We start from the raw sequence: 12,131 nt of genomic DNA, 5'->3' as shown, positions 1-12,131 counted from the left end.
AAAGGAAGCACTTATTTTTGCTGTTCGAGAAAAGGTAGTGCATGCATATTCGTTATATTTAACCGTGTAAATAATTTAAAATGTTGTAAAGTACATTGCCATGTTATGGAATATGAGGCTATTTATTAATGTTATAGTACATGTTTAAATATTCACGATAGAGATGAATCAACAAACAAATTCCTCAACCTACTTTATCAAACCCTATGTTCCTCTTTTTGGAGTCTTGTCATTTGTTTGTCATTTGTTGCAATTGATCACTTATTGAAAGTTTCATATTGATTAAATATAAGAATAATTTATAATATATATCTGGGTGAAAACCTAGTTTTATAAGTCGATTTTATAAAGTTGAATTAGACTTAAAATTCATTTTTTAATATAGTATCATAATCATGAGTTAAAGTTTATCTTAATGAGATTCGTTATTTGTTGAATCTATTGGTTCATCCATTATTGGGTTGCTATCAGACCATCCATTAATATCTAGTTTCATTTGAGATGTACATGTCTTAGCATGAAATGTGTTGGAAGTCTTAGATTGACTAAAGATAACGACAATTTATAATATATAAATGAGTGTAAACTTCACCTTACAAGTTGATTTGATAAAGTTAAATTAGACTTAAAATTCACTTCTTAAGATCACTGATGAATTTTTTACAATGACAATTAAACACTAAAATTACAAATTTGGTATAAATTTTGAAAAAGTTATAACTAAAAGTTATGTTCACATAACACCAAATTTATAATTTCAATACTAAATTATCCCAAATTCATAAAAATGTGTAGATCACTTACTCAAACCTAGTAGAATTTCATGAAGCATTAAAAAAAATGATATTTAATGGAAGTTATTTTACGGAGTTTTAAAAAAACCACATAAACTAACATGATTTAGAAGGGTAGAGTGGATTGCCTAAAATGATAATAATAGGTGTTTTAATTATTTTTTAGAGAGATTTATAATTTACACAAATTATAATACAACATTTACTTTTTTTTCGCTCATTCCCTCCTATTCTTTTCTAAACCTTCTCCATTTTCTTCAACACTGTTCAAAATTTCTTTCTCATGCTTTTCGGTGGAATTCCTTCGCGTTTTCTCCCACAAAGTTCATCACTGAAAACCTCGTTGCTTCACTTCACTGACCATCATATTTTTATTCACTGTGCAGAGGTATGCAAATCGAACCTGATTTTAGTTTCAAAAATTGTGTTTATATCGAATAATGTTGTTGGTCTTTCATTTGCATCAAATCTGAAATTGTTGTCTGTAGGGTTCATCGATACTTCTAAAAATCTTCAATTTTCAAATGTAGGGAAAATTTTGATTTAAGAATCCAAGTGAGTCTAAATTTCACGTTACTAAAAATGAGTAATTAGAGCACTACATAAGTATAAAGACCCATAAATTCATAGAAATGTACTACATAAGCATAAAGACCCATAAATTCAATGTCTTAAGATTTTGGGTTGAGAGTGGTGTTAATGCTTTATATAGTTGGACTCAAGATTTATGGTGTTGTATCTCTCCAATAAAATATACAATTTCAAGATCAATTAGCAACAAATATATAAAAAGTCAACTTTTTGAAAAATTATTAGACAAGTTAGAAATGTATGACATTCATTTACCAACTTGAGAGAAATGTTGATATAAGATATTTGGTTACCTAAATTATATATTTTCATTATATAATAAAAGATTTTTAAATCAACGTTGATTTGTATACTCACTTATTTAGTTATTGATTTGTAGATATAAAATACTATAAAATTAATGTATATGTGCATTAAAAAGGAAATAAAAAAATTATAAAATCATTTTTTTTTCAATTAAGACTAATAATAAAATCATTTTGGATGATAATAAAATTGTACCATGATTAAAATTATTTGATGAAGTTTATTTATATAAATTTTAGAATTTTCTCCAATAAAATAAAGAAAAACATCATATAAATTAGGAAATATAGAAATATTATAAATTTATTATATAAGTAATATAACTCATTTTTCTTATTATTAGGTTCGTTTGGATAAAATGATGGATTCCAGAGTGAAAAAAAAATATATAACGTAAATGAGATTGTTTAAATTGAAAACAAAATGGAAATTATAGAAAAAATGAGTGCAAAGTTAATAAATGATATAAAAAATTTAATATAAGAAATACTTTTAGAATTATAAATTAGAATTAAAATAAATTTAAACTAATTTATCACTGAAAAATATTAATAATTTTTGTTGTAATAAAAAATTAAAATAATTTCATAAAATATAAAAAAAAGTATTTAATTTATTATTTAATTATTTACTTATACTGTGTTTCTCCCACTGTTATAATGTATTGGAAAACTTTTCAAAAGTTACACATAATTAATTTGGTCATAGTAAAAATATTTGTAGTATACTTATTTAAAATATAATTGATTACATATACATTTTTTTTCACAAATTTCTTTATTATTGTGAAAAAAAGTTGAATACATAAAACATTTGTTTCATGATTTTTAATATTTATTTTCTTAGAATTTTAAACTTTCTTTTGGTGACATTCTTTCCTTTTTCTAATTTTCCAGCTTAGATCCAATCAGAGGGTAAAGTTTGAACACAAAGGACATGTTCTCGCTGATGGCTATCAAAACAATGACGACGTCGTTCACATTATCACATTAGTTTTTTATGGTAGTTTCCATGTAAAACGCTTTCATCTTTTAAAACATGTATTTTTTTTTTATTAACCACGATCAAAGCCATGAACAAATAGATAATGTTATGTTGCTTTTAGAAACTTTTAGAAAAATTTTGGATTATTTTTTAGTTTTTTATGTTGTCCCTTTAAATATACAAAATACACTGATGTTGATAAATTAAAACTTTTTAAAAAATATTTTAAAACTTTAAAACTAATGTATATTATTTTACTTTATAGGTTTAACAAAGAGAGAAAAAAAAAACATAGAAGGGAAGAAATGCATTGACTCATCAACTATGATGCCACTTACAGTGATAATTTTAAGATTTGGTCTGATTGTCCAAATTAGTTTGGTCTTTTGTAGTTAACTCGTGAAATTGGGTATGTCACACAATGTAATTTTCATATTTTTGTTGTTTTTTCCTTTTTCGTATAAAAAAATTCCTTTATTATTTTAGGAGTAACCATTTCCTCATCGTCTAAGCATTAATTAGTTTATTATGATTAATATTTATGTATGTCTCCTGGTACAACAGCTGAGATATGAAAAGTTTGTGAAGAAAGTTGTTTCCTTTTGGTAATTGTGAAAATTACTGACAACTTAGTTGTGTGGGCCACGAATGATTTTTGTTTAACACTATCTGAGGCACTGCGACATGTCTATCTGTCTCTGACTCTTTTCTATATACTAGGTACCACCCTCTATAAACATATCATTCCTCTAATTAATTTTCACCTTTTAATAAAGGTAATTAGTTTAGTTAATACCATTAAATTTATCGATAAGTAAAAGGTTCATAAAATTATCACATTAATTTTCTTCACTCATTTACTTTTTCCTATCATAGTCATCTTCTCTTATATAAGATACAATAAATGAAATTTTAAATATTTAATGTATTGTGAGGTTTAATCAATTTCTCAGTAACTTACTAATTTATTCGATCTTATTATTATTAACGAGATTATATGGTAATTATTTACATTTTCCCATCTAATGATGACACATCAAATTGAAATATTTTTTAGGCACGACAAACTTGAAATATAATTTTTGAGAGTTAAAATATAATTTCGTGTTTATATATTTACTTTTAAAAAATTAAAAGCGAAAATTTTTAGGAGTTATGGATGGAGATCTCTGTGTTCCTTTACAAGATTCGTCACTATTTTTATTTCTAACTTATTGATTAATTCGTGCATTTTTATCGTTATTACTTAGTTTTTGCCAAATTTTATTTATCTTTCAGTTTTTAAAATTTAAAATCCATTTTTTCCTCTGTAAAATAATAAATTTTTAGTTTCGTGACTGTAGAAAGTTTTTTTATTTTTCATCTCTCCAAAATGTAAAAGCAATGTCTTTAGGTTATTATTGATTATTTCAAGGTAAATAAATAATATTTATTTTAGAAAAAATGGATATAGTTACATTCTAAATAACTTTTAGGGAGAAAAATACAAAATAAAAAAAGTAACAAGAAAAAAAACTTTGCAAGCAAAAGAAGTCTTGCATGCAAAACAAAAAAAAAAACAAAAAAGTGGTTGAAACTTAACTTACGAAAAAAAAAAAGATTGATCGATTTAAATTGAAAGTTTGTCGCGAAAATTATTCCTAAGGTCATAGATCTTCAACTAGGTAAATATGAAGAGGAGAATCCTTAAAAAAAAACTTATAGAACTCTAGAGAAATGAAATGATTTATAAAAAAATAATATATTTTAAAATAATAAAACTTATTTATAACAATTCTATTTATTTATATTTAAACATTTTAATATTAAAATAATTAATTCTTACACTTTCAAAACAATGTCTTTTAGAGTTTTACATTTCTCTTCTTGAATTTTATCTTTTATCTTTTATTTTTGTTTTATACAAAATTTTCATTAAAGCCAATATAAATTGATAAAAGAATAAATATTTAATTATTTAAGTTCACATTGATATATTTGATATTTAAATAAGTTAGAGTATCTCTAACTGTTCTTTTAATTGCAATTTTTTTAATATAGGAAAATTTTAATTAAAAAGGGTTGATCTACTTTATTTTAGAAAATGTTAAAAAAAAAGTATTTGAGGTGGTAAATAAAATTTTTGTCATAATAAGGTATTGGATAAGGGATTTTAGAATTTTTAAAACATTGGATTTGAACTAATTTAATTTTAAATTATTTTAATTTCTAAATAGTTTCTCTGGATAAGACATTCAAATTTAATGGGTTTTAATTGTGTTGTTTTGGTAAAGTGTTTTAGTTGTTATTAAATAAAAAAATTTATTTAAATATAAAATATTTGTTAAAAGTTAAAAATATCAAAATTAATTATATTTTGTACTTGATATGGGTTAATGTTAATTTTCAAATTCTTTTAATTGATATTTATAAAAACTTTTTATGTTATATTATTTTTAGTTTATGTCAAACATATTTATTTAGACTGACACTGAAAAAACTATTTTTATAATGTCGATAATTGAGGTTGTTTGTCAATTTTTTTATCGATACGATTAAAATATTTTACCACTTAGTTGACATATGGTAAAAAGACAATCATAATTAATGTTCGCAAAAGAAGTTTTGCCATCAACATTAGAAAAAAAGAAGCCTAACAAACTATTGGCAAAGGAATAATGATAAAAAATGGCACTACTTATAAAAAAAAATTATGATAGATATCAAATGAAAAGTATTTCATTCAAATATGATAGAAAACATTCTTTCAACATTGGTTACAAAACTATAACTAATATCAAGCAAAAAAACAATAGTTGTCTATATCAATAATCCACATCATTTGAAAAGCAGTAATCCTAACAATATCTCAATCTTAATAAAAATAATAATATATATCCACAATCAAAACCGAATTCAGCTAAAAATGTAAAAAAAAAAAAAAAATTCTTATTTTCTATAAAATAAAATTTGAGATTTTCTGATTTTGAACAATTTAATTAATCCAAACATGATATTTTATCATAAAAATTTCCAAATTTTGCAAGAAAAAAAATTATTATCGAAACTTAAAATGATTGATGGGGATAAATGAATATAGAAACACATCACAAAAATACAGAAAAAGAAGTACAGGAAAATGAAACCAATGTTGAGTTCAGGGCCAAAATTAAGACCCCTCCATCTCTGCCTTTGCTTTTGACCATTATCTTACTACACACACAAACACAGAAGAGAATTCTCCACTGTTAAAAGTGGGTCCCACACAAGTGGCCCCCACTTCTATTCCTTTCTCTGACCATTTTACCCCTCCCCACCCCTTTATATTCGCGCCTTCCTCCTTCCTTCCTTTTCCCACATGCACTCTCTCTCATTCTCACTTCTTCTTTCTTCTTCTTCTTCTTCTTCTTCAATTTCAATTTTTCAATTTCAATTTTCACGATTTGACGTAATGGCGAAAGGTGGAAAACTAATGAGGCTGAAATCAGTGCTGAAGAAATGGAACTCATTCGGCAACGGCAGGCAGAGCCGCCACAGCACCAGCGCCGTCGCCGACGACGAGTCCTCCTCCAGATCGGATCTCCACGCCGTCTACGTCGGCAAGTCCCGCCGCCTCTACCGTGTCTCCTCCGGCGTCCTCGACAACCCCGTCTTCCGGGAACTCGTGGAGAGGTCCCGCGACGACTCCGACCACCAAGACGACACCATCAATGTCGCATGCGAGGTTGTCCTCTTCGAACACCTGCTCTGGATGCTCGACAACGCCGACCCACAACCCGAGTCTCTCAACGAACTCGTCGACTTCTACGCCTGCTAAGCCAAATGCTAATGCCACATTAAAAAAATCGAAAAGAAACAAGGAACGTATAATGTTATGTTTTGTATCTACACATATATAATACTTGCGTCGTCCATTCGTGACTGTAATTTGATTAGTTGTAATAACTAACATTCATCCATAGATATGTTGTCAATAATTTAAGTAAGGTGGATCCATTAGTAAATATCGGTTTTATGATAGGATTTAGATTTTTGCGAGATATGGTGGGGATGGATGTTGTGTTGAGTTGAGTTGGTCGTAGTGGTTTGGTTGAGTTGATGATGAAAGGGAAATTGTACGCAGTGTAAGTGTAAGTGAAGTGGTTAATTAATTGTTCATTTGTTCTTGAAGGGAAAAAAATGTGTGTTGTTTTTGTTTTTTATTTTTACCTTGGATGATGTTTTTTTGTTAGATAAATGTTATGTTATGTTATGTTGTGTGAGTGGTGGTGTCAGAGTAGAATGTGACTGGGACGACACCGAAACTTTTTTTGTCACGAATCATCATGTGTCGCATTGAAAGCTTCAATTTTGGAAGCTCTTCATCAGATTCCCGAAGTGGGTGTTTGGTTATAACAAAAGAGCATTATTGGAACTGCTTACAAATTGGTCGAGAGAGACTTATTTTGCTAATTAAAGAAAATGGAAGCTGACATGGTGACTACTCTCCTACTTCATCAAGATACCATCACACTTTTCATCCATTGGCCCCTCACATATTCATCACTGCAACAGGATCAACCTGCAAACTCTTTCATCTTTCCAAAATTCAACTGCACAAAACCCAGATCATTCACTAGTTACATCATCTACAGTTTAACTGGGACAAGGTAACATGCGTTGTGCACAAAGTACAAACAGTTCCAACAGGTATATTTATGACACAGGATATTCATACCTTCATTTTCTATAGTTTTTTCATTCAAATAACAAAAGTAACGTGTCAAAAAACAGTAAACTATTATTGTTTATGCTGCCTTAATTTTACGATCTTAACTCAACCCCACAATTAAAAGTTGTATGTCTTTTCGCAACCCAGTTGCTGCTGGTAACAAAGTAATAGTTTGAATTAAAATGTATAGTAGTTTCCTTATATACTAATTAAAGAATTAGTACATACTATATATATAGATATATAGATATATACTGGGTCTAGGGTAGGACCCCCCAATTAATTAAAATGTTACCCAACCAGACATGAGTGACTTTGGCCTTGCGTCATGATTTCTATTTGAAATTGAAGAAGTTACGTCCCCTCCTGCTGAAAAATCTGAAATTTTGCATTAATTACAAGGCACTGCACCAAAACATTCATGGGTTGGTCAAGGAAATAAATTTCTGTATCTTGGTTGTTAGCTGGGGTAGAGAACATGGAGATGCATCTAAGCCAATAATTCCAAAAAATGTTTTATACATAAAATATGGGAAATCTGCAAGCAGAGGTAGTTGCAGAAAAAAAAAAAAGTTCATATTCTGAGACAGCAGTGAAGTCAACCGCTTTTAAGGGTGCAAACAGCAGAATTCAAAGGCTTTGCATTCAAAAAGTGGATGAGCTTAATATATAAATAAAGAGGGTCTGAAAAAATGTTGTTAAACTAAGGGTTTTAAGGAATAGATATAGCACTGTGTGGCAGAGATACGCATACTTTTGCATACAAATGATTGGGTTGTTAGAGATGCCTTTGTTTTTCTCATTACATTACGCTCTCACACGCTCCCTGTAGGAAATTCCTGACCTTAGTGAACCAAAAAAGGGAAAAACAAAACATAGTTTTTGGTTATCTTCATTCAGGACTTTAAATCGGACATTAAGTGGATGACACGAAAATTTGGTCGTTTATTTATAGTAGTGCACGCATCAGTGTCGGTAATTAAGATGGGTGAAACGCGTTGCCAAGCTGCCATTGCCACCCAACAAAAGCCCGTTTTCAGTTACAGCCTCACCATAACAATATTGCCCATATGGTGTTTCATGAAAAATCTTCCAGATGTGAGTTTTTGTACTTGTAAATCAAGGACTTAAGATAAAAAATAGTGTGTTTGGGTAACCATCCTAAATCCACATCTTAGAAATTGCATACAATATAATCATGTAAAAGTTGCTCAAGAACTTCAACCTCCTTTTAGAGATTATGATATGACCCATTAGTAAAAGTTAGCCAGGAAAAAAGTTATGTAAATTCTAAGGTGTTTATCCAAGTGACATTTATCTAATTTTTTAAATTTAAAACAAAATACATCATAGTACTTAGTTATGTTACATAAAAAATGGTAGAAAATGTTTGGAATAGTTCAAGTGTAAGTCATAGTTTCATATCAGATAAAATAGACAAAGTTAAACATTATACAAGATGAAAGACCCATAATTCCATTGCCTTCAAGTTTTGGATTACAAATGGTATCAAATGCCTTATATATGTAAGACTAATGAAATCACAATCTTTTAATGACTACAACCCATATGATAAAATATAACCCAACAGAAACTTGATGAAAATTGCATATCAACTATATATAAGATAAATTTACAGTACTTATAAGATAGTTTTGTAAGGTTAAATTAGGTTTAAAATCAATTTTTGAAGATGATTTCGGAATCATCCGAAATCTATCCTAATGTGATTTTTTGTTTGTTAGATTAGATCTATTGTGTCATTCTTTATCACATTATTCTTAACGTCTAATCTCGTACTAAGAATGTATATCACTCAACTTAAAATATGTTGAAGATTTCACATCAACTAAGTTATCAATTTGATTAATTATAAATTCAGCAATTCATCTATGATCAAAAGTTTTAGCATGAGAAATTAAGCAAGAGAAATTGGATGATTAACCTTTCAAATTCTTACATGTGTACATATCAATTATATATCATCGGTGGGTCTAGTTTACTTGTTTTAAATAAAAAAGTAATTTAGATAAATCTCTAATTATCCTATATAAAATTGTATTTTTTATGAGTAATGGAATTAATTGTTGGCATTTGGCAGGGTCATGTAAGGTTTATATGTTTTTGGGGTTGTGGAAAGGGTGGGGTTTGAAGTTTGAAGATGAAGTAGTTAGCAACGTGCCAGCTATATTGTATCTTTTGTGTTTGGAAACTTTAGAATTAACAACACACCATTAGAATACTGAATAAGGAAAAGCAAAAAGGATAAGGAATAAACAAAAGGGAGAATATGAACATAAACCAAAGGGGAAAACAGAGTTGGAACAAAAGGGAAAGAGGTAAACTAGGAACATGTTTGGAGTTAGCTACTAAATAATGGTGTTAATTAGATGGTCAGCATATTTCAAACCGACAGTACAATTAAATATATTAATTTATGTGTTCAACAATCTAACACTATCATAATTTTAGCTTGTACGCCTAATTTTTTAATATTTATTTAAACCAATGTAGAACTATATGAATTATATATTAGAATAAGAATCATAATCATTTTTAGAGTGGCATATTAGTTATGTCCTTGTTCTTTAAAGTAGAGTTATTTATGAATTTGAGAATTATCAAGAGTTATACTATATGAATATGATATGTGAAAATAATGAACATGTCGATTATGTTACAAATAAAAAGTATTGATGAAAAATTGAACGATCACGTAGAGGAAATAATATATAATAGGACACGAATTCTGACCTGCAATTCATGAGTATTTTGCCGGAAAAAATAATATGAATTTGGTTTTTCGGTAATTGAATTTGTGCTAGTTTTGTTTTCATCTTTTGTCTTTTTTATTTATTTTTTAAAATAGGGAATGAAAAGAATAATAAACCAATAAGTTGATTAGAGGAAAATTGTGGTAATAATATTTTATAAGTGTGGTATTTATAAGTTGATAAAAAAATAAAATTGATTAGAGTCCTATATTATCTAACAAGAAGAAGTTAAAAGAGTCAACCAATTCAAAGTCATCACAAATTAGGATTCAAGATGAACATCTGGCAGAGAAGATTAGCAAAGAAAACGTTTCCATTACTAAACTCTAGTACACACAATCTGGATCAACGATAATAAATCTGATACCTAAAGTCACTAATTACTTTTTGTTAGTAATTAATATATTAAGAATTGATTTTCTTTCACTACTTGCACGCTCCATTGTTAGATGCATATTAATGTTTTTTTTTTTTTTTTTTTGATAAATTGTAATTGTAAGGACAACAATGAAAGGAAAGACTTACTAAAAGGATTAAGTTATAAATTTTTTTTTCAAATACATTTGATTTTAAAATATATTATTGTTTTCCGATGATATTTTATTTAATTGGAATGAAAATGATGGTAATATTTTAAGTAGAAGAGTTAGAATAAAACAAATTCCATATATTTACTCTAAGATAAGTGAATTGTATTATAAAGGTTTTAATTCATACACTAATTAGTTTCTTTGTAAAGTTTGTAATACTTTAATCTTATTTTTTTACTATTCTAGTTTAGTAAATAAAGTAATTCTTTTGAATATATATTTTTTTATCGACAATTCTTTTGAATATGATTATTATTATTTGATTTATGTCATCATAACGTAGGCATGACTAAGTTCTAGACGAGGATAATATATATATATATATATATATATATATATATATATATATATATATATATATATATATATATATATATATATAAAAGATATAAAATTATAAAATCTCTTAATTAGAATGTGCTGATATGATATAACAAAATATGATTTTTAATTTTTTTTATCAACAATCAAATAAAACATTATTAAAAGCGAGATTCTTACATATAATCTTTGCTACATTGAAGTAAAATTACAAAAATATTTTTAAAATTGACGTATAAATAATAAAATTCTTCACAGAAATTAAAGTAAGATATTATAAAATAGTTGTAGCGGCTCACATAATAGTCATCGCTCTTTAATTGTTAGCAGCTTTAAGTTAAAAATATATTAACGTCATTACATAACCTTAATTTTGACAATTTTAAATTAGTCAAAAATAAATAATCGTAGATATCTAAAAACAATAAATGTTAAGTATTCATTAATATTTTATATTCACTGAGTAATAAATGTTTTTCCGAATAAAGATTATTCATTATTAGATTATTAGATGATGCTACCATTTTCTGAGTTACTTTTTAAAAAAATACTTTCTTAGTCCTAAAGTTATTATTTTTACCTTAAAGTTAAAAATAGCCATTAAAATAAAATTGAGAATAAACATTTCTCAGAAATAGGAAAACTTTCAACTCTTATAAGTGTTGAAAGTTTAATTATGAAAAGTAGGATATCGTATAATTAAAATTGACTAATTTAATTTGAATTATAATTTAATATAAAAAAAATAATCCTAATCCTGATGCACCTATTATCATATCATTTAAGTTAATTAAGTTAATAACTCAGTAAAATATAATGACACATAATTATAACAATTATTCTGATAAGAGAAAATTGATCGCATTTTAAAAATGTAAGTTATTTGTAATAAGACATATTTGTCTTATTATTTATTTTGATATATTTTCATCGACTTTAATTGTACATGAGTTTTGATGGAATCAAGATAACTTAGTAGAATGTAAAAGATTGGATCTTTAGAGATAATTACTGAAGATATACAAAATCAATGAGACATAACCTCAACCCCACATAAGGTTTTGATAAAATCTTCGTCTTT

At 27.1% G+C, this 12,131-nt stretch overlaps 1 pseudogene; it reads left to right on the top strand.

Moving 5' to 3' along the window:
• Nucleotides 1–6,009: 6,009 nt before the first annotated feature.
• Nucleotides 6,010–6,856, top strand: LOC114179187 (auxin-responsive protein SAUR78 pseudogene; annotated as a pseudogene).
• Nucleotides 6,857–12,131: the final 5,275 nt, after the last annotated feature.

The sequence above is a fragment of the Vigna unguiculata genome, chromosome 3, assembly GCF_037176805.1.
Source record: "Vigna unguiculata cultivar grain cowpea cultivar isolate G323 ecotype 2 chromosome 3, ASM3717680v1, whole genome shotgun sequence".
Taxonomy (NCBI): Eukaryota; Viridiplantae; Streptophyta; class Magnoliopsida; order Fabales; family Fabaceae; genus Vigna; species Vigna unguiculata.
The sequence above is the reverse complement of the archived record's forward strand: the minus strand, read 5'-3'. Positions and strand labels throughout refer to the sequence as shown.